The sequence below is a fragment of the Pantherophis guttatus genome, chromosome 8, assembly GCF_059756535.1.
Source record: "Pantherophis guttatus breed Tessera chromosome 8, ASM5975653v1, whole genome shotgun sequence".
Taxonomy (NCBI): domain Eukaryota; kingdom Metazoa; phylum Chordata; class Lepidosauria; order Squamata; family Colubridae; genus Pantherophis; species Pantherophis guttatus.
In genome coordinates this window covers 14,326,737-14,353,341 of record NC_142070.1, presented here as the reverse complement: position 1 = coordinate 14,353,341, position 26,605 = coordinate 14,326,737, and the positions used below count along the sequence as shown (strand labels likewise).

Below are 26,605 nucleotides of genomic sequence, written 5' to 3'. Positions count from 1 at the left end.
CTAGCAAGAATTTGAACCCTTCTTGGATGGAGCTGGATGGAGGATTTAACTTACATCCGGTTCCACTGGTCATCTGATATCAGGATATTTCAGATAAGGGAAATATTCTTGAACACAGACCACTCTGTATGATTTCCCCAGATTACTAAATTATCTTAATACGACCGCTATTTTTGCCTTTAACAGCAGAGCAGGAAGCAAAGTATGCGGCTTCTGGAGATTTCTGTGCCCAGATGTTACTGTTTAAAAAAAAAAAATAGGACCCTTGATAAAAAAAAAAAACAGCAGCTGATAATCCTAATGACCCAAATCATGATCAATTTATGGCTTGTCTTCCTCTTCCAACTCACTTCAGTGCCTTCCCATAGTTACTTCTACAACAGTCTTGCGAAGTAGATGAAGTGTGAGACACCCAAGGGAATGAGCGTTTGCCAACACATCCCAACTATGATGCAATCTGTCCTAGTCATAACCCAGCCATCCGCACCCTCACTCTCTGCAATTTAGCACTAGAGATAGTGCTAAAGAGAATGCAGACCATAAGCCATTTTGAGCCAAAAAAACCCATGCAGCAATTTGACTCCCCCCTCTAACTCTTAAGAAAGAGCCATTTGTATTTTTTTGTTTGTTGGTTTGTTTTTAGAGGCAGTTTCCATTTGGCAGCACGCATCATCCCTGTATCTTTAAATCTGCTCCCAGATGCTATGCAAACCGCACTGTTGTTGGAACCGAATCTATTTCAGGCAAAATGCTCCCCTTCTCAGTGGAAACAAGTCTCCAGCAGACTGTCAGGGTGCTTTTTTTCCCCCCTTAATAAATTGCAGCGCAGCTTGAAAGTAACAGGTAAGAAAGGAAAGGCAATTCGGTACCTGGAGTGATGCTTAGATCCTCAGGCAGCAATCTGCAGCTAGGTCAGTGAAGCTCAGAGCAATGCTGAAGTCAGTTCAGCTAGTTCCACTCACTCTCCTCTTCTGTTTTCCCCTCTGCAGACCTCTGAATTTAAACTGTAGTCCAGATACCAGCCGACCAATCTGCGCCAGGCGGAAAAGATGAGGTCATGAGTCTCAGACCTCCCACCATTCTGCTACATTTCCTCTCGGGGGTGGGTGGGTGGGGGAAGGTTTGTGGCTTTCCAAGCAAACAAGGAGCTATTCCATAGTTAAAACATTACTTATGTAAAGTCTGATTAACTTGTGTTTTAGATCAACTCTCCCGGCACTCTGTCTGGAAGGAGAGGAATTTAATAAGCATGGAACTTATTAGCATTTATGGGGAAAACTACATTCAAATGCATCTTCCTCTTCTTCTTCTTCTTCTTCCTCTTCTTCTTCTTCTTTTAACAAAAGGCATAGGCAGCTTCTGCTAGGAATGGTAGAATATAAATAACCTCCTGCAAAGTATAAATCTTGGGGCCGCTTGGAATTCCATTTGCCTGAAAATAAGATACGTCTTCAAGCCTTTATGTTTTTGGCATTTGGATGAAGAGAAAAAAAAACATCTTTTTTATCTCTTTTTCTAGTAGCAAGGTTTTGCAATGTGTCTGGCATCTTAAATATTATTCACAAGCCAACTCGGAAGCCCCCAGCTCTACTTCACACTGGCTGAATTTGCACATTATATGGAGCCCTAAATCATGGTTTGCAAGCCACAAGAGCAAAGCCAAATAACGGTAACGTTTAAACCCAGGACATGATTGTTTATTTATTTATTTATTTATTTATTCATTTATTTATTCATTCATTCATTTATTTATTTATTTATTTATTTATTTATTTATTTATTTATTTATTTATTTATTGGTTCGATTTATATGCCGCCCTTCTCCGGAGACTCAGGGCGGCTTACAATGCGTTAAGCAATAGCCTTCATACTTTTGTATATACCTGTTTAGTAGGGCTTTCAGGGGCCCCCAAGCGGTGTTCTTTTTTATACAAAGTCAGCTTATTGCCCCCACAAACCGGGTCCTCATTTTACCTACCTCGAAAGGATGGAAGGCTGAGTCAACCTTGAGCCTGGTGAGATTTGAACTTGCAGTAATTGCAGGCAGCTGGTGCTATTTAACAGCATTTTAGTCTGCTGCACCACCAAGGCTCTTATTGTTCTGTTTGGCTTCTTTCTTTCTTAGTATTAGACCCTTACAAAGAGTGCAACCTGGAAAGAGAGATTCGCAAAAGCCATAAAGAATAAATAATAAGATACTAAGATACTAAATTTTAGAAATGGAACAAGCCCAAACTTTAGCACTCATTTCATTAAGGCAGGGTTTCAATGAACGATCTGAATCTCTTTTCCCCAAAATGCCAGACTGAAGGACTAACTAGCTTCCCCCACCCCCATAAGAGTAGCCTTGAGCTTTTCTCATCATTAATAATGTTTTGAGATATTTTTTTTCTCTTCCCCAGAGATCTTTCTTAAAACCAGCCTAGATCCTGTGTGTAGGATATCTAGAGGAAATTGATTGGCTAAGACATTGAGCTTGTCGATCAGAAAAGTCGGCAGTTCAGCGGTTAGAATCCCTAGTATAGGTCTCCTGCAGGAGCAGGGGGTTGGACTAGATGACCTCCAAGGTCCCTTCCAACTTTGTTACTGTTACCTGTTACCTTGGCCCTAGAAAGCTGTACTTGAAAACAGCAGGACAGAATGCTTCATCTCTGACAGATTGTTCACACAATATCCTTAACTTGATTATTGAATTAACCCGTTTTCTAAGTTTGCCCAATACATTAAATCCTACATTAACTGAAAATACTGCATTCGTTAAACTCATGAAAAACAAAGTTAATACAGATAGTCCTCGACTTAGGACCACAAGTGATCCACAAAATTTCTGTTGCTAAACGAGACATTTGTTAAGTTGAATTTTTGTCCCATTTTACGACCTTTCTTGCCACACTTGTTAAGTGAGTCGCTGCTGTTGTTAAGTTAGTAACACAACTGCTAAGTGAATCTGACTTCTCCATTGGCTTTGCTTGTCAGAAGGTTGCAAAAGGGGATCCCGGAACCGTCATAAATATGAGTCAGTTGCCAAGCGTCTGATGATGTGACCGTGGGGAGGCTGCAATGGTCATAAGTGTGAAAAATGGTCGTAAGTCACTTTTTTTCACTGCCATCATAATTTTGAATGGTCAATAAATGAACCGTTGTAAGTCCAGGACTACCTGTATTGATCGAGCTACACATCCGAAGTTACTAACCAAATTAAGTTTATTGTGCGTGCACATTTCCAAGGTGGCATAATAATTATAACCAGGGATATCTGAAAAAAAGTGTCAAAAAGTGTCCATGGGGGAAGGGGGTAAGTGATATTTTACCCATTATCCAGTATGGCATTATAATGCAAAGCCTATGACTTTCATACTCACTGAAAGAACATATCTGTATGATTATAAGATGCCCAGAGTTACTCTGTGATGGGTAGCCACAGGGGCGGGCTGCTGGGGGTTCACAGGGGTTCAGAAGAACCTCTAGCTAAGATTCTGTCCAGTTCAGAGAACCCCCAAATCCCACTCCTGGCTGGCCCCACCCACCCTGCTCCGCCCCTCCCAGGAGTCCCCACGTGGCCTGTTTTGGATGCAGGTAAGTGCAGGGCGCGCACGGAGACTTGGGGAGGGCGAAAAATGGGCCTACTGGAAGTTTGGGAAGGCCGGAAACGGACCTGTTTCTGGCCTCTAGAGGGCCTCCGGAGCCTGGGGAGGCCATTTTCTCCCTCCTGGAGACTCGAGCAAAACTCCCCTCCCATCATGATGCAGGAGGCTGACTAGGCCATGCCCACTATGGCCATGCCCACCCAGTGGCATAGAACCCCTACCTAAAATTTTTGAAGCCCACCCCTGGGTAGCCAATATATTTTATAAATAAGTAAATAAATAATATTTATGCTGTCACATTCCCATTACTTTTTGTCATTGTGGCTAGTAGTGGAACCCATTATATAGTGTGATTTCAGACACATTATTACACAAATTACACAATTCACTTAGGCACAACGATACAATGATATGCTGATATGTCATTATGGTTTTTATCAAGGCGACTACGGTTACAATTTTGGGATAGAATTGGAGAGAGACCTGAGATTAAGTCCACCCAGTTATATAGATCAGGGGTCTCCAACCTTGGCAACTTTAAGACTTGTGGACTTCAACTCCCAGAATTTCTTAGGCAGCTTTTGCTGGCTGAGGAATTCTGGGAGTTGAAGTCCACAAGTCTTCAAGTTGCCAAGGTTGGAGACCCCTAATATAGATCACAATTTCTCAGCCTGACTTTTCTTGGAGGAAACTCAGGAGAATAAAATGAAAGCTGGAGAGTAATTCACATGGCGGGAAATCAGAATGTGACTGTAATGAAATAAGTGTCTATGGAAATTCTCAGTCATCCAGGTCATGGTTCTGCCACAGGTGCTTTTTCAAGAGGCAACTGGACTTTCTGGTTTTTCTTTGAGGACGTTTCGCTTCTCATCCAAGAAGCTTCTTCAGTTTTGGCTGGATGGTGGGGAATGGAAGGATTCCTCCATTCTTCCAATAAATCCTTCCATTCCCCACCATCCAGTCAGAGCTGAAGAAGCTTCTTGGATGAGAAGCAAAACGTCTTCAAAGAAAAACCAGAAGGTCCAGTTGCCTTTTGAAAAAAAGCACCTTTGGGACGATAATGAAATAAGCAACCTCTTTTGATCAAAGTGAGCAGCGTTTCTTTCGAAGATCAACTGCAAACTGCAGAGGCTTAGTTTAGAAGATGGATTACTGAATGGCCTATTTTGGAATGAGAGTGTGTTGGGATGTGCTTATGTATGTATGTATGTGCAGTTAGTCCTCAATTTATAACAGTTCATTTAATGACTATTCGAAGTTACAACAGAACTGAAAAAAAAATGTGACCAATGAACATAAAGCAAAGTCAATGGGGAAGCCGGATTCTCTTAACAACCATGTTAACAACTGCAGTGATTCGCTTAACCACGGCGGCAAGAAAGGTTGCAAAACGGGGCCAGGCTCACTTAGCTTGTCCCTATTAGCCACAGAAAGACGCTGAGCTTGTCCATCGAAAGGTCGGCAGCTCAGCGGTTCGAATCCCTAGTGCCGCGTAATGGGGTGAGCTCCCGTTACTTGTCCCAGCTTCTGCCAACCTAGCAGTTCGAAAGCACGTAAAAAATACAAGTAAAAAAATAGGGACCATCTTTGGTGGGAAGGTAACAACGTTCCGTGCGCCTTTGGCATTTAGTCATGCCGGCCACATGACCACGGAGACCTCTTCGGACAGTGCTGGCTCTTCGGCTTTGAAACGGAGATGAGCACTGCCCCCTAGAGTCAGGAACGACTAGCACCTAGGTGCAAGGGGAACCTTTACCTTTATTAGCCACAGAAATGCTGGGCTCAATTGTGATCGTAAATCGAGGATGACTTGTATGTGGTATCGTACGTGAAAAGTCATGGTATCGTGTGGATATCTCTGATTTTTATTTTTAAAAAAGTTAATATTTTAAGATCGATATTATGAAATTTTCCATGCTATAGTCCTAGTCTATTAGTCTGACACACTCCTTCTGTCTGTACCTTTCTTATCAGAATAAGAGGAGGTGAAGGACAATGACAAAGCTCTTTAAGCACTTCCACTCAATTACAAAATGATTTTTTTTTTCAGGAAGACTTGCCTAGGAACAATGTCACCGTCATTTAGGCTCCAGGAGAAAATCTTTTTGTATACCCAAGCATTTTTAAAGGGGCTTTGCTTTTAATCTGTGCCCTTTGCATGTCATTCCCTCGGTTCTGTTTGTATACCCTTCCTACATTTCAGAATTGTCCCTTATGTTATTGATCTTCCATTCTCTTTTTAAAAAAGCCTTCCTCAACGAAAGGAGCAAAGGCATAGCAAGAATTGCAAGTGTTTTCTCTCCCCCTTTGACCCAAACAAAACTGCTGCCCAGGAGGAAAAACGTCCTGCCCCATTAAGCTGATGACCAGAGCGCTTTCTGGATGAGATAGATGAAGGCTTAGATTAACTGCAGGGAAACTAATGGCAGAAAGGAAGGTGGAAATTCTTGGAGGGGAAAACCCATCTTGGAGCACAATCGCCTAAAGGCTAATTGCATTCTTCTGGCATGAGAGGGAGAAAATCCTGTCAGAACTTCTTCCCTGGCTTGGAAAGACAAAAATAAATAATAATCAACGAAAGGGTCATTGGTTGGATGTTCTTTCAGGATCTGTCAGACCAGCTGTCTGAGACAGTTGCCTCATGAAGTCTGATGGAGAACTTGTCTTTGGAACACTTGGGGTAGACACCACCTGAAGACACACCACCTTTCCTTCAGGTTGTGATTCACATCCTTTGACGAATTGAGGCAGGGCTCTTTCTGTGTGAGTCTGGGAAGTTCTGTCATTGGAAAGTTGTCTGCAGGAATGGTATCGCCTCAGAAAGTCTTTCATTTTTTCAGTAGACCATAAAATATGGTCTGCTCCTATAATCTTGACAGCTTTACACCTCATTTCTAATAGAACTCTATTGTGGCTGTCCTAAGGTTTAGATTTATTTAATGCATTTTTATTCATTCTTTCAGAATAAAAATCTTTCCATAGCTGTGTGCACAACAGAATTTTTTTTTTAAAAAAAAATCAATAAAAATGGCTTACAATACAAAATACGAGACAATAACACTTAAGGGTGAAGCTTAAAAGAACTAAGTTAAAGCGAATCAGTAAAAATGCTCATGGATGTTGTTGTTGTTGATCAGGACAAGCATCTAAGGACCAGTGGAAATTAATTGATGAAACACCCCCAAATCTAACTTCCAAGTTTTCAAGATCAATATTTAGCTACTTTGAGAGCAATAGTACCAGGCAAGCTATAATGTACACAAACAAGCACACAAACGTTTGACATCTTTATGGGTTCGTCTAGTGTAGGTGGTGTCTAACCTTGGCAACTTTAAGACTTCTGGACCAACTCCCCAAAATCCCCAGCCAGTCATGGGAGTTGAAGTTCACAAGTCTTGAAGTTGCTAAGGTTGGACACTCTTGATCTAGTGCAGGGATGTCAAACGCGATTTAATTGAGGGCCACATCTGGGTTGTGTTTGACCTCAGGGGGCAGGGAGGGCGTGGCCAGCTTGATGTCATTCACGTTGGGTGCGCCTGTAGTGTTCCAAGCACTCTGCTAGTAAAAACGGGTTCCTGAGCTCCATTTTCGGCTGTGACGGCCTCCTGCAACCCTCTGCCAGCGAAAACATAGCTCAGGAGGGCTGCTCGCAGCCTTCTGAGCTCCGCTTTCTCTGGCAGAGGCACCTCAGGCCGGTCCTTCACTGTTTCCAGGGTGGCCCTGTGGGCTAGATCTAAGCACCCGGGGCAGGGGTGAAATGCTACCGGTTTGGACTGGTTCACCCGAACTGGTAGCGATGGTGGCAGGTGGTTCAGAAAACTGGTACCGATGGCAGCATGAGGCTCCGCTCACCCACCTGGTTGTTGTTACTTCCTGATTTTAATCAGGAAGTAACCTGTTTTTTACTCTCTGCGCATATGCAGAAGGATTTCCGCATGCGCAAAGGGTCCACGCGCATATGTGACACATGCACACACTTCCAAACTGGTAGGGATGGCAAGTAGATTTCACCCCTGACCTGGGGGTTGGTTCTGGCCCCTGGGCCTTGAGTTTGACACCCCTGATTTAGTGGGATAAGGTAGTAAGTGATGTTCAAATCTACATCTGTTATGGAAACTCACAAGAGACTTTGGGCTAGACCATACCTCCCAACTGGATTGTTGTTATGGGAGTAATTGGAGATTGAACAGATATGTATACTGCTGACTTGTCTTCCTGGATGAAACCAAACTAGAAATCCAAGTAATAGAGTGAAGGAGAGGCTCAAATGTATGCATCTTTGTGGAACAGGGATAGACGGAGGGCTAATAGAATAGTGCTTGACAATCTAACCTTGATAAGCTCCCCTTACCCATCCACCACATGAAATAGTAGCGCAGGCCCAATTTGTATCCATCATGGTAAGATCACATTTACATCTTTCAGTACCAAAAATCTCTGTCAGACCATGAAAATCTTTTGTAATATTTTTCATATCATCAAATCTCAGGGAGAAAATGGTTGAGCCCAGAAGAGTTAAATATGTGGGGCAATCAAGCAATGAGTAATTTCCACTTAAACTTGGAAAGAGCCTGACATTTCTACATGAGCAGTTTCTTGACTAATTAGAATTGTACTCCGTAGCTGCAGAACAACTCACAAGCCACCAGAGGGCTCTTTGAGACATCCCTGTGGACCATACCATCTCTTCAATGATGGAGGATACTTGTGTGAGCAGAAAAGAAAATGATTGGTGGAGAAAAATCAATTAGAGAGTCTGTATTTGTAGTCTGGGCTACGACAACCAATATCTTTTAAACTGGGGTGGAAAAAAATATCAATACATTATCACAAAGTTTCTAGGAAAGCAATGAAAACAAAGTCAACCCAAAATTAAAATCTGGGTTGAAAATGTCGGTTGGCTTCCACCATATATATACAGTACCTGTGGTTACAATTTCCCACAGCAAGACAGACTCAAAAATAAATAGCAGCCTACATAAAAAAACAAACCGGGAAAATAAAAACCCACTAAGATTATTACTATGAATTTATTTTGATGGCAGGAAAGCAGAATTTAACATAAGTGGCTCATCTCACATAGACCATCTGATAAAAATCCAGAAAGAAATGCTGATCAATTGAATTATACGCTTTTATTTCAAACAGGAGCAATAAAATAGGCTATTGTCAATTGAAAGAAGAGAATGCAATCACCTCAGGCTACCAAAATTTATCTGCAGATATCATTCTGTATTATAATGGATGAGGTCCTGAAGAAATCAGTACCATTCAAGTGTGGCTCCAAAATCAAGAAAGACATTCTTCCAAGCTGAATTCTTTATTGATCTGTACTTATAGACAGAATCTTGTCAAACTGAAGCACTCTACTATCTGCATCTATTGCTGTGATGGTGAACCTATGGCACGCGTGCCAGAGCTGGCATGTAGTGCGCACCCTGTGGGCATGTGAGCCGTCGCCCCAGTTCAGCTCCACCACGCATGCACACAGCTGGTGCGCTGGTGCGCTCCCGCTGGCCAGCTGATCTTCAGGACTTTGCTGTGCATGCAGGGGGCATGTGTGTATGCACGGGGGGGGCACCTGCGGGGGTCCACACGCGCATGCATGGGGTCAGGATGCATGCGTGGGGGCTGCATGCGCATTGCGTTTTGGGGGTTTGGATGCGCATGCTTTGGGCACTCCGTCCGGAAAAGATTAGCCATCACTGATCTATCGTACATTCAGAGAACTATTAGGGAGGGCTTGTCTTCACCCTCTTTCTCTCACACAAAATATCTGGAATGAACTGCCTCTAATTCCTCTGGAATGTACCGCCTCCCTCCTGGGAATTCAGCCTATTGCATTCCGTCACAGTAACCAATCAGGTTGCATATGGATTTCTTGGACTAACAATCCAGCAGTCAAGACAAATGGAAAGGGCTTGTGGATGTTGAGGTTCAAAGAATTTGAGAGAACCTAGGTTTCTTTCACTTAAGCCAGCATTTTCATATACTGTATGGATTTTAAAATAGTAATACCGTAGATAATTTATAAATAACTGGATGCATACAGACATTTAGGCCTGACATTGTAAGGTTTGCCTTGTTCATGAAATTAGATCCATCACATCAGTGTTTTTCCTCAGAACTCTATTTTTCACCTCGACTCATTTCATGATGGAACTTTTGAATCAAAGCTTTTTCTATGTGATGTTGAAAATAATTAGCATCACTACCATATTATTGGATCATTATGGAAGTGGTTTCAATGCCTAGCTGCTTGCTGGATAACGTCTTCCCAAATTCATTTGTGTGCTCTATAGCATAATTTTTATGGAAGGTAGTTGGACAATCAAATTCATTCTGAAGTAGAGTTGAATGAGCTACTGAGTGAATAGTTTCCTGGAATAATCAATGTCACAAATGGACTACTTTCCGGGAAAGGAAAAAATTTATAAACTATCCAGATAATTGAACACACAAAATGGGACAGGTTTCTAAGGAGAACCCATATCTGGGAAAAGACAACATTAATATCACGAGGCAACATTGTGTATAAATGACAGTCTCTGATCATATATTAACAGAAGAGCATTATTTATCTCTCTCAAGTAAAATACTGGAAATGTTCCACGTAGAGTATCAAGAATGAACTAACACACAGCTCCTTCGTTTTCAGTATTCCAAGTTAAAATAATCTGTTTGTACTATTTGTGTAGTATTGTTCCTAGGGATTGTAGAAATGTTAGTTTCACATTCTCCCCCCCTTTTTTTCTTTTTGGGGAGAACAACAAATCAACGAGGGGTCTGTGTGGTTACTGGAGTGGGCAGAAAATTAGGGAAAAAAAATGGAAGGATATCCGGTGTCCTGAACAAGAGGTATTACGTGCTGTGAAGTTGGGTCATGGGGTCCATTTGTACTGAAAGCTTAACGGTCTGTTTAGACATATTGTGTCTGCGATATTTTTACCATCATTCATCTCCCGTGGAGCAGACAACGTTATAGCCAGACAAGTTACGAAAACAGATCCTTAGGGCTCAAGCATAGTTTACAAGTTGTTAACTGCAAAGATAATGGTTTCAGTTACCGACAAAACATCCTGCTGTATAATTTGATGTTAGACTTATAGGAAGATTATTGGCTAAGCACATGGATATATGTTTGGCAGGAGCAAAGGCAGAAGCAAAATGTGGATGGTTGCTTATGTGGACAAGGAGATTAAGTTGTAGAGTATATATTACAGAGAGGAAAGGAAAGCTTTCCATTCTGAATCAGGCCACAAAAAGAGGTCAGAAATGCTACTTAGGGAAAGCAATAAAAACATATCTCCGTCCCTTACAAGTTTTTTTCTTTTCTCTTGCAGGACTTATTAACTCAGGCCAGCTCATCACAAGAACTTTCCTTAACCCAATGCTTTTCAGATTCCAGAAATTTGAGTTCTTGATGTAAGTGAAGCTAAAATGGTCAGGAAATTCAAGATTCAGTTTTTATGGGGTCAGCATCAGGGGTGAAATGCTACCGGTTCGCTCCAGATCGGTTGAAGCTGTAGAAATAAAAACTACCAGTTCGGGCGAACCGGTAGTAAAAAAAATAAAACTACAGGTTCAGTCAAATCGGTAGTTAAAAAAATACTACGATCCGACGATCACCTGTGCCGTACAGTTTAGCTTTCCTAAAAAGCAGGATTTCCTGCTTTCTAGCAAAGCTAAACCATGTGCCACAGCTGATCCCCTCCTTGCTGTTCTACTTACCTTCCCAAGCCTCCTTTTGGCGCATACTGCACACACGCACATGTGCAGTATGTGCAGTATGCATGCGCGGCCAGCGAACCGGTAGCAAACCAGTTCAGATTTCACCACTGGGTCAGCTGAATTCTATTTAGGCCAGGGGTGTCAAACTCAAAGCCCGTGGGCCGGATCCGGCCCACGGGGTGCTTAGTTCCGGCCTGGAAACAGCAAAGGACCAGCTGTAGAACCTCTGCCAGCAAAAATGGAGCTTGGGGGAGGGGTCATGCGCAGGGGCTTGAAAGACGCCGTTGCGGCTGAAACTGGGGCGCCGGGGGGGGCTACGCACACACGTCCCAGGCTCCATTTTTGGTGGCAGAAGGCTGTAGGAGGCCGTTGTGGCCAAAAATGGGGCACCCGGGGGCCAAGCTCCATTTTTGTTGGCAGAGGGCTAGCAAAACAAACTAAAAACAAAACAAAAGAAGAAATGTTTCCTCTTTTGCATTTGAGCATGCAAGAAGGGACAGGAAAGGAGAAAGGGAAAGAGGAAAGACAAAGAAAAACGAAGGCAAGATGGGAAGAGTGCAAGAGGGGAAGGAAGAAGAAAGGAGAATGAAGAGGGAAGGAAAAAGAAGAGAAGGAAGGAAAGGAAGGAAGGAAGGAAGGAAGGAAGGAAGGAAGGAAGGAAGGAAGGAAGGAGATTATAATGAGAGTAAGAGTCGGTCTCAGGGAAGTCCTGCATTAGCACTTGGCCACCACAGGTGTACCCAACTTTCCCATGTCACACCCACTATGGCCACGCCCTTCCCCCGGCCCACCGAGGTCAAACATAACCCTGTGAACTCATTGAAATCGAGTTTGATACCCCTGATTTAGGCCAATCTTCCCTGATGCCTTTTATGGATAAAGCATCTTCATACTAGTGGTTAACAAAAACAGCATTGCTGCTCCGTAAGCACATGACAAAAATTGTAATATAATATGAGCTGGCCTAATTATTATGCTTATAACAGAAGCACAACAATATCTACAGGTTCCTCTGGAACCCTGGTGCTTTTGGCAACCCGTAGCGCTACAATTCCCAGGTCTGTTTACTACTCTCTGTGTCCAATATTTTTCATTTTAATTTTCTAATGTTAATCTGCTCAGGCTCAAAATACTATGCCTTCCCCCCCTCCTGTGCATTTGATAGAGAAACTGTCTCTGACCAGTTTCTCAGACTGGTTTAAAACCCTTGGGCAATTCTTTTCAATCTAATCTGTAGGGCTGTTACAATACAGGCAGTCCTCAATTTACAACAGTTTATTTAGTGACCATTCAAAGTTACAACAGCACTGAAAAAAACGACTTGTGACCATTTTGTGACACACTGGCAACCATTGCAGCATTCCCCATGGTCATGTGACCAAAATTCGGATGCTTGGCAACTGGTTCATATTTATGACGTTTCTCACAGTCACATGATGAACTTTTGTGACTGTCTGACAAGCAAAGTCAATGGGGAAGCCAGATTCACTTAACAACCATGGCGAGAAAGATCGTACAATGGGGCAGAACTCACTTAACAAATGTCTCACTTAGTAACATAAATTTTGGGCTGAATTGTGGTTGTAAATCAAGGATTACCTCAGTGGTAGTTTCCTCCCGGTTTGGCCTGGTTCGGCTGAGCTGCTAGCGATAACGATATGACATCACTGAACCGGTTCTCTTTGTTCAGGAGCTGGGCCCTCCTGCCTCCCCCCCCGTTATTCTTACCCTTTATTTGGCCCTGCCCCCAATCTATTCGCTGCCTCCCAAGTCCCAGCTGATCGGCTAGAAAGAAAAAAACTGTTTAAACTCTTGCCGCGGGGCTTCAAAGGGCCGCCCAACAGCTGATCAGTGTTAAAAGGCAGTGTGGTGGTAGACCAGTGCGCTCAAAAAACAAATGGGTAGACTGGTGCCTCCAAAAACAAATGAGTAGACCAGAATGCTCCAAGAACAAAAGGGTAGACCGGTACAGCTCTGCAAGCAGTTAAAAGCCTGATAGACCAGTACCTCTGCTAAATCCTAAAGAATTGTCACATGATCATCAAGCCACACCCACAAAATAAGCCATGCCCACAGAACCGGTAGTAAAAAAATTTAGAACCCACCCCTGGATTACTTGTATTGATTCCCTTACTCCATGGACTGATTTATGATAATTCTTTTGAGAGCTTTCGCCTGATATTTTGCTTAAATAATTAACACACACCACTTTTCTAGAAGCAGCGGCGAAATGAAGTTGATATTTCTGCTGATTTGAACCACGTCATTGGTCGTCGCAAAGAATGCCCCCAAAGCAGAATTAAGGAAGTAGGTCTTACTGTGACCGAATCTCATATAGCCTGTTTTAGTCAAGTGACTTTTCATTATTCATGGAACATCTACATGGCAAGAGTTGCAAGCAATCTGTAGCTCTGCGGGGGTGGTATCTGTAATGGAAAAAGTTATCATGGAAAATGTTTTCACGTGGTCTTCATTCATATATCACAATATAAGGCATGCACTACTTAAGTTAAAACTGGAATTCCAAATCGGAAAGACAGAACAACTAGTAGAAAATATTGGACTGAAATTCCAAAGAAAGAAAGGAAGAAAAAAAAAAAAAACACAGTGGAAAGCATTTGTTCCTTCTACAAAGAGCAGCAGATTTAACAGCAGGGTTTCAACATAAAGCCTTCCTAATGATTTTATCATCACATGTAAAACTGCTCGAGGGCTGTTTCACTCTAGACTTCAAGTGGGGAAAATGACATGAATAATGTAAAAGCTAGCAAAATCCCTTTCTGTGCATAGAAAATGGATTACAGAGAAAGGGCTCCAGACCTATTTTCTCTTCGACATTCTCCTTGGAATTCCCTCAACTTGGCACCTTAAGATGTTTACTTGCAGCCTAAACAAAGTTCTTCCTTGGGATTAAGGCCTTACCCAACCTGTATATTCCCAAATACATTCAACAATTATTCTCTAAGATCCCATCAACGTCCGTCTGTCTGTCTGTCTGTCCGTCTGTCTGTCTGTCTCTCTCTCTCTCAACATCTGTCAATCATCCATCCATCCATCCATCCATCCATCTATCCATCCAGCTATCTAGCTATCTAGCTATCTAGCTATCTAACTATCTAACTATCTAGCTATCTAGCTACTATTCTATCATTCTATCATAATGTCTGTCGTCTGTCTGCTTATCTATTATCTATCTATCATTTATCTATATCTGGCTTTAGCCCACCACCCAACTCAGGCAATGCTAGTCTAGTTGGCTTGCAAGAAAACAGGTATGACAAAGAGCCAGTAATGTCTAGTGCAGCGCTGTCAAACTCCCGGCCTGTGGACCGGATGTGTCACGCACTGGCCACGCCCACACCTGGTTTAACAAAGGGGAAAAAAGTCCCGATACATCACGTGACGCCGCCAGGACCACGTGAGTTTGACAGCCCTGGTCTAGTGGTTAAGGCACTTAAATTAGAAAGTGTGAGACTGTGAGTTCTAGTCTCACCTTAGCCTTGAAAGTTGGTGAGTGACCTTGGGCCAGTCACCAACTCTCTCAGCCCAACCCACCTCACAGGGTGGCCATTGTGGGGAAAATAGGAGGAGGAAGGAATATTGATTATGTTGGCCGCTTTGAATTATTTGTAAAAAATAATAAAAGTGGGAAATAAATAAATAATAAAGCTGATAGCAATCAGCAACAATAAAGATAGGCAACCTAGCTCACATTCATATCGTCTCCCAATAGGAAACTGCTCATCACATCCTCCATGCCAAAAAAAAAAAGGGATGGTCACATCTTCAAGGTGTTGGTTCTCACCTTTAAAGCGCTCCATGGCATAGGGCCAGGATACCTGCGAGACTGCCTGCTGCTACCGATAACCTCCCACCAGCCAGTATGCTCGCACAGAGAGGGCCTCCTCAGGGTGCCGTTGGCCAAGCAATGTCAGCTGGCGGCCCCCAGGGGGAGAGCCTTCTCTGTGGGGGCACCCAACCTGTGGAATGAGCTACCTCCTGGAATACGACTGATCCCGGACCTCCGTGCTTTCCGAAAGGCCCTGAAGATTTATTTATTCCAACAAGTTGGCCTAGCTTAAATGGTTTTAATGGGGTTTTTAAATTTTCGATTTTATTGATTCTGGGTTTTAAATTGGGAACTTTTCGATTTTGCAGATCTGGGATTTTAAATTGGAAATGCCGATGATTTAATTTATTTTAGTTTTTCTTAACTTTTGTACTATATGTGTTTTAAGTTTGGCTGTCCACCGCCCTGAGTCCCCCTGGGGAGAAGGATAGTATATAAGGGCAGGCTGAGGATTTTGCACAGTATCTGCACGATAAAATCGCTCAGATTCGGGAAGGCTTGGACTCTGACTGGGTAGATCCCGGCGGGGTGACTGAGGCTGGTCTTGAGAATGTTACCTGGGATGAGTTCGACCCTGTGACTCCTGAGGACGTGGACAGGATTCTGGGGAGATTAAACGCAACCACATGTTTATTGGACCCGTGCCCCTCCTGGCTGGTACTGGCCACCCGGGAGGTAACACGAGGCTGGCTCCAGAGGATCATAAATGCTTCTCTGAGAGAGGGTTTCTTGCCTCCCGCCTTGAAAGAGGCGGTGGTGAGGCCCCTCCTCAAGAAGCCTTCTCTGGACCCGGCCGTTTTGGCAAACTATCGTCCGGTCTCCAACCTTCGCTTTGTTGCGAAGGTTGTGGAGAGTGTGGTTGCGCGCCAGCTCCCACAGTTCCTGGATGAAACCGTCTATCTAGATCCGTGCCAGTCCGGCTTCAGGCCTGGGTACAGCACGGAGACGGCATTGGTCGCATTGGTGGATGATCTCTGGAGGGCTCGGGACAGGGGTTGTTCCTCTGTTCTGGTCCTGTTAGACCTCTCAGCGGCTTTTGATACCATCGACCATGGTATCATGCTGCGCCGGCTGGAGGGACTGGGGGTGGGAGGCACCGTGTTGCGGTGGTTCTCCTCCTATCTCTCTGACCGGTCGCAGTCTGTGTTGGCAGGGGGGCAGAGGTCGACTTCGAGGCGCCTTGCTTGCGGGGTGCCGCAAGGGTCGGTCCTCTCGCCGCTCCTGTTCAACATTTATGTGAAGCCGCTGGGTGAGATCATCCGTGGTTTTGGGGTGCGATGCCATCTGTACGCTGATGACACTCAGCTGTACATTTCCACCCCAGACCACCCCAATGATGCCCTCGAAGTGATGTCCCAGTGTCTGGAGGCCGTGCGGGTCTGGATGGGGAGGAACAGGCTTTGGCTCAACCCTTCCAAGACCGAGTGGCTGTGGATGCCGGCGTCCCGGTATAGCCAGCTGGTGCCATCGCTGGCTATTGGGGGCGAGTCACTGACCCCCACAGAGGGGGCTCGCAACTTGGGCGTCCTCCTGGACACACGGCTGTCTTTAGAAGAGCATATGACGGCCGTGGCCAGGGGGGCTTTTTATCAGGTTCGCCTGATACGCCAGTTGCGCCCCTTTCTGGATCGGGACTCCTTGTGCACAGTCACTCATGCCTTGGTTACGTCACGCCTGGACTACTGTAACGCTCTCTACATGGGGCTCCCCCTGAGGAGCACCCGGAGGCTCCAGCTGGTGCAGAATGCGGCTGCGCGGGTGATTATGGGAGCGACGTGGCGCTCCCACGTAACACCTCTCCTGCGCGAGCTGCATTGGCTCCCGGTGGTCTTCCGGGTGCGCTTTAAGGTGTTGGTTCTCATCTTTAAAGCGCTCCATGGCTTAGGGCCAGGGTATTTGCGAGACCGCCTGCTGCTACCGATAACCTCCCACCGGCCAATACGCTCTCACAGAGAGGGCCTCCTCGGGGTGCCGTCGGTCAGGCAATGTCGGCTGGCGGCCCCCAGGGGGCGAGCCTTCTCTGTGGGGGCACCCGCCCTGTGGAATGAGCTGCCTCCTGGAATACGATTGATCCCAGACCTCCGGACCTTCCGTAAAGCCCTGAAGACGTTTTTATTTCATCAAGCCGGCCTAGCCTAAATGGTTTTTAATTGGGATTTTAAATTTTATGGATTTGGGGTTTTAAATTTGGGTAGCCGATGATTTAATTCTTTTAATTATCTTAACTTTTGCATTTGTATGTTTTTTAATTTTGGCTGTTCACCGCCCTGAGTCCCTTCCGGGAGAAGGGCGGTATACAAATTAAATTAATAAATAAAATAAATAAAAATAAACAAATAAATAAATTAAAGGCTTTTCTAAAGATCAACAGGGCCAGGACTGGATAAACATTGGACAAATGAGGGTTCAAGATTGGACAAAGCTAGTTAGGAACATCTGAAAATGAACAGTTATGGTTCGTGTTCCATTCTGCCCCCCCAAATTGTCCTCTCCTACACCAAAGTTCAAAGGGATTCATATTCTTCCTATCCTTTTTCTCTAAAGTCCAACTTTTGCTTCCATAGAGTGTCACAGCAAATACCAAAGCCTGCATGGTTCTGATCTTTGTAGATATATAACACACCACGGCATTTGAATATTTTTTCCAAAGCCTTTATAGCTACTGTACCTGGGGCTAGTCTGAAGTGTATTTTTTGATTGCTTGTTCACTGAATTTCATTAAACGGGGAGTGAAATTCTCATTGAGGCCTAGTAATAAATCTATATCTGAACAGTTTCACTTGACACCGCAGGATGAACTAATGTAAACAAACAGTTCTTCATAGCACACAAGGGGAAAAAAACACCTCAGGGGAAAAAGATCTACACTACCTTTATTGACCTACAAGTTTTCCCCCTAAGGAAAAAGTGGGTGGAGGGGGATGTAATTTTATGGAGCATTCAGGTATGTAAGATGTCATCTGCAGTGATCTAGTCTAGACACACATTTATCATTTCAGAACTAATGAGTCTTGGAAGTTCAAAATATATTCAATTGATTTGAAGCTCATCCAAAATCTATGAGGTAGGAGGGGAAAAACCTGGATGCTAAACCAACATAAAAAAACCAAAACTCATGACATTATGGCTGAGAATTAACTTCCATGTTTATATATTTAATTTATACGCCAACCTTTTATTCAAGCAAAAACTCAAAACAGTAAGGCAACCAACTTTTTTACAATGAAAAGGACACGTGCGTGTGTGCCGTGTCGTGTTTCGGTAAGAAGTAAACAAAGCCACTTGCGCGCGGCACACTCTCTCAAAACAATTTTCCTGTGCGGAACGCATGCGTCTCATAATCGCGTCTTGCCACACTGTACTGAGCCTTGACGAATCGTCATGTCAAATACAAATACGTCACATCACACGCAACGGATTGGATCGGCATTGATCGAATACGGAGATTTATAGATTAGTCTTCAAATATTGAAAAGGAGGACCCTTTTCGAGAGAGGACAGAACTTACAAAAGAAGGACTGTCCTCCCTAAAGGAGGATGATTGGTCACCTTAAAAGCAGCTAATCCAAATTGGGTTCACTTGAGGTGCAATTGGTAATCTATCATCTGAACAGATATAACAGGTTTTATCTTTTCAGAGTTACCGTGTTTCCCTGAAAATAAGACCTTGTCTTATATTTTTTTGCACCCCGAAATAAGTGCTTGGCCTTATTTTTGGGGAGGTCTTATTATTTTGGGGTGCGTGGAGCGAAACGGGGATTCTCTTGCCATCTTACTTGATTTCCAGCTCTGTCTCCCCAACCCTAACCAGAGGAAATAGTGGGGACCAGCTGCGCATGCATTTAAATATTTTGGGAGAGGTCTTATTTTGGGGAAAAGGTTTATTTTCAGGGAGGTCTTATTTTCAGGGGAAGTTTTATTTTCAGGGAGGTCTTTTTTTCGGGGTAGGTCTTATTTTTGCGGAAACATGGTAGTACAGGTAGTCCTCGACTTACGAGGACAATTGTGTCCAAAAATTTATGTTGTTAAGTGAGACATTTGTTAAGTGAGTTTTGCCCCCATTTTTACAACATTTCTTGCCACAGTTTTTAAGTGAATCACTGCAGTTGTTAATTTAGCAATCCGGTTGTTAAGTGACTCTAATCCGGCTTCCTCATTGATTTTGCTTGACAAAAGTTCGCAAAAGTTGATCACATGATCCTGGGACACAGCCACCGTCATAAATATGAACCAGTTGCCAAATATCTCAATTTTGATCACGTGACCATGGGGATGCTGCAACGGTCGTAACTGTGAAAAACAGTCATAAGTCACTTTTCTCAGTGACGTCGTAACTTTGAAAGGTCACTAAATAAACTGTTGCAAGTTGAGGACTATCTGTATGTATTTTGCATTCATAAATACAACTTTTGGCAATCAACAACGATATGACTAGTTTTCCAGCAATTGTGGAACAGGAGATACACATCATATTTCTAATGTTTTTTTTCAGCAATTTAACGGAAATGCATACCAAGGGTCTTTTTGGAATTTATATGTGAATGGAAACATATTACCCACAGAAAAGTCTGAATAGCTACCATAAAAATAAACCTGTGATTTCACTGGAACATCCTAGCTGACACTTGGCCACAAGGTAAACATTGCATCTAAAACTTTCAGCGGAAGTTATGGCTGCAAAGTGTTTCAGAAACTGTTTTTTAATAGACTTCGCAAGAATCACAAGAATCAACAAAAAGAACATCCCACTGAATTACATCAGCAACCATTTCCTTAATGAATTTGAAACTAGGATCCAACAAAAAGTGTTTTTATATACATTTTTAAAAAATATATATTATTTAAATTTTGATTGATAAAAATGGGAATAAAATACAAAATACAAAACAAAATAAAATAGAGAAGAAAGAAAAAACATAGATCCAACAGTAACAACAAAAAAGAAATAATGTGTACAAAAAAGGAAAAACATTGACCTAAATATCAAATAATCCAACATTAAACAAAGAAAAAATCCACCCTGGCTGGATGCTGAAAAGAATAGGAAAAAAAAATGTAAGGAGAGGAGAATTTTAAAGTTTTTAATTATATTATATTACAAAGTTTTAGATTTTATTATATTGCACACATTCAGAAGGACATCTAATGGAAATCCATGGGTTCATATTTACTCCCAGATAAATATGGCTTCAGCTATGATATGCTTAAATTACAAGTTATAAAACAAATATACTTATCTGGCAAAAATATTTAAGTTTAGCTAGATCATTTCAATCCAGTTCCACAAAAAGGAAACTTTAAAAAGTCCATGAGGTAAATTTGATCATCTGCTGCAAATCCAAACAAAAAAGACTCCTCTTATCACTTTAAAATGTTGCAGTAAATGTTTTTGTGGATAAATATTATAAAGCATATTTATTTATTTATTTTATTTTATTGAATTTGTATACTGCCCTACTCCTGAAGGACTCAGGGCGGTGAACAGCCATAGAATAAAACATATAGATACAAAATTTAAAATAAACTAAAACGAATTAAATAATTTGGCTGAACAAATTTAAAACCCCAATAATTTAAAACCAAATTTAAAATTTCCATTTAAAAAGGGGAAAGACTTAGGTCAGGCCAGCTTGATGAAACAAGAAAGTCTTGAGCGCGCGACGGAAGGTACGCAGATCCGGGATCCTCCGTATCTCCGGGGAGAGCTCGTTCCAGATAGTAGGTGCCCCCACAGAGAAGGGTCTCCCCCTGGGGGCTGCCAGTCGACATTGTTTGGCCGCACGGCCGCACTCTGCGCCAGTTGGAGCCTCCGAGTGCTCCTCAAGGGTGGCCCCATGTAGAGAGTGTTACAATAGTCCAGACGGGAGGTGACGAGGGCATGAGTGACTGTGCGTAAGGAGTCCCGATCTAGAAAGGGACGCAACTGGCGGATCAGGCGAACCTGATGAAAAATCCTCCCCGTCACGGCCGTCAAGTGCTCTTCTAAAGACAGCCGTGAATCCAGGAGGACACCCAAGTTGCGAGCCCTTTCCGTGGGGGCCAATGATTCGCCCCCAATAGTCAGCGATGGCACCAGCTGACTATATCGGGACGTCGGAAACCACAGCCACTAGGTCTTGGATGGGTTGAGCCTGAGCCTGTTTCTCCCCATCCAGATCCATATGGCCTCCAGGCACCGGGACATCACTTCAAGGGCATCGTTGGGGTGGTCTGGGGTGGAGATGTACAGCTGGGCATAATTAAAGGGAGAAATAGCAGAGTTTATCTTGCTTTATATTTCAACTTTATGTAGAATAGATCATAGACAGAGGAACTCTAATCTAGATCCCAATCTGGCATACAGGCCTAAAAAGTGCCTTTAATTATCATTCAGTTCTTTTTTTTACACATTGAAGGAGTATTTTAATTATGATTTTTTTTAACACTGTGATGAGCAATGCTTGTTTTTCCCTTAACTATGATTGGGTTATATTAAATCGGGCAACCCTGCTTGTTGTGGCTGGAAAATACCATTCACACATTCCTTTCGTATCCCCATATGCTTGATGTTGTGACAAATAATTTATCTGTTCAATCCTTAAGTTAAGAGCCAGTTCATAATTATAATATTTTGTCTGATGTCCTTAGTCATCCTGGAATAATAAAATTACTAAAGTGAGGGCTCAGAATCACCTTGGCCTAATCTAGAGTTGCTAAGAAGGTTCAGGTGGAGACAGATAGTCACTTTTGAGTGCTTTGCTGGGACATGCACATGCACCCACCCCCCAAAATAGCAGGTGGGGTCAATGATTAATTAAAATTAAATATAATTCATATAATTATTCTCTAGAATGTGTTTAGGAATGTTTCTCTTCCATCACATTAAAATTTACAGTTTGGTAATAGGTTAGAAAATCTCTGGGACCAAACCCTAGTCCTCAGTTTCAAAGATTGAGCAGATTTAAAAAAGCAGCAGCAACATGGTGTCACAGACTTGTAAGGGTGTAGTAATGAGCCATGGTGGAGCAGTGGTTAGAATGCAGTATTGCAGGCTAATTCTGCTGACTGCCATCAGTTCGATCCTGACTGGGCTCAAAGTTGACTCAGCCTTCCATCCTTCCGAGGTTGGTAAAATGAGGACCCAGATTGTTGGAGGCAATATGCTGATTCTGTAAACTGCTTAGAGAGGGTTGTAAAGTACTATGAAGAGGTAGATAAGTCTAAGTGCTAAGTGCTCAGGGGCTATTTAAACCTTCTTGTTCATTGCAGTGATCCAAGTTAAAGTTTCCAAGATGGATAGCTATCCAGCTTCTACTTGACCACATCTAACTGTTGTGACCTAGGCCCAAGTAGTTATTACCAGACACAATCAATCCTAAACAGACATATTTTATTAGAACAGCTGAGAATTACTTCATTCTCAGCTTAGTCCAAATTAATTCCAAAACAAATTCTTCATAAACAGTCCTTCGGCCTTATCACCAACCTTTGTCTTCTTTGGCACCCTGCCAAAGGCTTTTCTTGGCAAAACCCCACGAAGTTCAGAAGCAAGAGACGCCGACAAGAAACAAATGTAGCAATATTGCTTTCCTGCAAAGATCCCAAGAGCCTTTGCTACTCTTTTAAGCCTTCTGGGAGAGGCCAATCATCTCCTAGTCTTACTCCCGAATCGTCCTTTTTGCTTTAGCTGCTCTTGCCTTCTGGCAGCTCTTCACATGCACGCACTAGGAACAGGCTCCTCCTGTTCCTCTGTCTCTCTGCTATTCGCCTCTGGAGGCTCTGGAGTCCGCACATCGCTCCCAGATGGCCCTGGCCCCATCTCTGCCTCTGACGCAGAGCCCTCATCTGGGTCTTCCCCTGACTCCAGGACTGGCCCACTGTCCTCCCCAGCCTCCTCACTGTCCGATTCCGCTGCCAGCTCCTCAGGCTGCTGGCGGACCACAACACCAATAAAGGAGAGCTTTCCACTTCTCTGATAACTTGTTTCTCTGTTCTTACTATTAAGTTTTCTTGACCCCTACCTCTTCCCCAGCTTTAAGCTTCATTCTGCCTTCCCATAACTTAAATCCATTATCTTCTCTTTGCATCCTGGAATGATGGAGAACAGAACTTGATGTTCTCCAATGTGTTATTCATTGAGATATCTGAAGAGGGCTATTATATTCCTGTCTTCCCTCAAGGCTAAATATCCCTGCTTCCTTCAATATCTGTGGCAGGCTTGTGATCCTCCTTGTTGCCATTCTCTGAACCTAGTCTACCTTGTTTAAATCATTCTTAAAGTGTGATGCCCATAACAAAATACAATACTTGGAGAAAGGTGTGGCTACTGATTGATTGATTGAAACAGTGTTGACTCTTAGCCACCATGTAGATAGATCTATTCCTATTCCCCTATCTGGGCAACCCAAATACCCATAGCTACCCAGTTTTGAAAGGATTGAATGTGAGATGGTTTTATCCCAACAAAAAAATACACAATCTTCAGGCACAGTGACAGAAATTTGATAACCTCACTTGGTTTGGCCTGGGTCAAAAGATATATCAACATGCTGAACTCCAATCTTACCCAGTGATTTCATGCGTAGGTTGAAAAGGAGGTGAAAGACAAAAGAAAAAACAAAAATCTTGTGGCACCTTATAAAAGTGGGACTTAAGGAGATAATGTTCCCTACCCAACTCTGTCTAGAACTGGAGAAAGTTAAAAAAAAAAATGGTGTCCCAATCCCCAACCCACAGAGTCAGCTCAAAATGATACCACGCTTAATGATATTGAAAGTCACTAAGAGATTCAGGAGAAGAATAATGGATGTGCTATCTCCATCTTGGCTCTGCTACAGATCTTCTATAAGTGTGACTCAATCCAAAACCAGACTGAAACAGGTATAGAAAGTGCTGCTGATATTTTTATTTAAAATATAAAAATAGTAGGACATGTGAGGATGGCTTCCTTCTTTCCTTCCTTCCTTCCTTCCTTCCTTCCTTCCTTCCTTCCTTCCTTCCCTTCCCTTCCCTTCCCTTCCCTTCCTTTCCCTTCCCTTCCCTTCATTCCCAACCTCCCTCCCTCCCTCCTTCCACCTTCCAGTCAGTGAAACTCAGTCCAGTGTAACAACAAAAAACAACAAAAACCTAAGTCAGGGGTGTCAAACTGGCGGCCCGCGGTCTGGATGCGTCACATGCAGGCCACAACCCACCCCAGCTCTGCAAAGGGAAAAAATCAGAGGTGAAATCCAGCAGGTTCTGACAGGTTTTGGAGAAACTGTAGCGGAAATTTTGAATAGTTTGGAGAATGGTAGCGGAAATTTTGAGTAGTTCGGAGAACTGGCAAATGCCATGTCTGGCTGGCCCAGAGTGGGGTGGGAATGGAGATTTTGCAATATCCTTCCCTCAGGAGTGGGGAGGGAATGGGGATTTTGCAGTATCCTTCCCCTGGAGTGGGGTGGGAATGGAGATTTTACAGTATCCTTCCCCTGTCATGTCTACCAAGCCACGCCCACAAAGCCACACCACGCCCACAAAGCCACGGCCACAGAACCGGTAGCAAAAAAATTTGGATCTCACCACTGGAAAATAATGTTGCGATATGTCATGCTATGTCACATGACGCGATCGAGTTTGACACCCGTGACCTAAGTCAAGACTTCCTCCCTAGAATTCTTAAAAGATTTCTGTAACTTCCATCCATGACAGAGCTCCAGAAATATAACAGCTGGTCCCAACAGCTGGGAATAGAACTAGGATGTCACAGCCTTCTAAAAAACCTGACAGGGTTTGGATCATCAATAATTCTGGGGAGAAGACTATAGGGTAGGTGCCAAGACAGAAAAGGCATACCTAGAAATCATCACTGCATACATTAAGGGATCAACAGAAAACAAATTACCAGCACACCAAGGGCCTAAGGGATTTTACAGTGCAACATTTTCATTTTGCTCTTTATCCATAATTTTTGTTATATGCAGTCGCGGTCAAAATTGTGGAAACCTTTTGGGAAAAGTGTATTTTTGAGGTTTGATGGCTAATAACACCACTTTTTTTTTTTTGAGATTCAAGATAATCATATTCCACTGCTGGAATAGCCTGGGAATGGCCCAGACCTTAACCCAATTGAAAATCTATGGAGCTGACTAAAGAAACTTGTTAGTCAGAAGCGACCCAGCAATAAAACTCAGTTAATAGAAGGAATCATTCCATCTTGGTTTCACATGATAACAGCTGCAGAACTAAAAGACTTGGTTCACTCCATGGGAAGACGTTGTAAGGCCATAATTCATGCTAAAGCAGTAGTGGGAATTCAAAATTTTTTACTACCGGTTCTGTGGGCGTGGCTTGGTGAGCGTGGCATGGCTTGGTGGGCGTGGCTTGGTGGGTGTGGTAGGGGAAGGATACTGCAAAATCCTCATTTCCTCCCAATCAGCTGGGACTCAGGAGGCAGAGAATAGATGGGGGCAGGGCCAGTCAGAGGTGGTATTTACCGGTTCTCCAAACTACTCAAATTTCTGCTATCGGTTCTCCAGAACTGGTCAGAACCTGCTGAAACCCACCTCTGTGCTAAAGGTTACCCAACTAAGTATTAACTGACATGGGGATAATTTTTGTATATCTCGTTTTTTCTATGGGGATAATTTTTATATATCTCGTTTTTTCTGTGTGTTTCACTTTTCTTCTTTATACTGTAATTCTAATAGCAAATCCTTCATATTATATATCAATAGAAAGATAATTTAATCAAGAATGTAACGCAATAACTTTTTTGCATTACATTCTTGATTAAGTTATCTTTCCATTGATATATAATTTTATGGTATTACTCCCCTCAAACAAGTGGTGTTATTAGTTAGTTTTATACACTTTTCCCAAAAGGTTTCCACAATTTTGGCCACTACTGTATTATAAACTTACAGATAGATCTACTTTAAAATGCCTAATTCTTTTAGGTAGTCGATCAACACACCATTGGGAGATTATAAACCTTGGAAATCTGCAAAGATCTGAGGATACCACATTAAAAGTGGGCAGCACCTCTGCTTGAGCTGATTTAATTTTGTGGGCCAGCCCCAAGCTTTGTCGATTTAAAAAAAAACCAGACACCATAGTTTTTAATTTTTGCCTGGAATGCTATAGATAGTAGAGACACGTTATGAGACCTCAAGGATTCAAATGCTGTAAATACATGGGAAGAAGCCAACCCAACAACAATGAAACTCTGTATTATGTCATCCTTAATTCTATTTGCATTGTTCTTGTTTTTACTGTAACAATTTACGGTCACAGGGAAGCTCAGAGTAAAAAGTCAAGGAGAGACATGTTGAATAAATAAAAGTATGCTAACCATATAATTGCATTCTAGACATGCAAGGTTTTCAATTACCATTGTTGTTACGGAAAATCCTATCTTTGAGGTATAAGTGGGCAAGTGAGATTAGGGTATATTTGTGACTGAATGCACACAGACATAAAC

The 26,605-nt window shown here is 42.8% G+C and overlaps 1 protein-coding gene across 2 annotated transcripts in view; it reads right to left on the bottom strand.

Moving 5' to 3' along the window:
- Window positions 1–26,605, bottom strand: part of SPP1 (secreted phosphoprotein 1) — a 79,179-nt gene that overhangs the window by 11,826 nt on the left and 40,748 nt on the right. For both annotated transcript variants that reach the window (XM_087875122.1, XM_087875123.1), the window contains one exon: window positions 870–1,031. The gene's annotated coding sequence lies outside the window, so the exon portion shown is untranslated. The remainder of the gene's footprint in view (window positions 1–869; window positions 1,032–26,605) is intronic.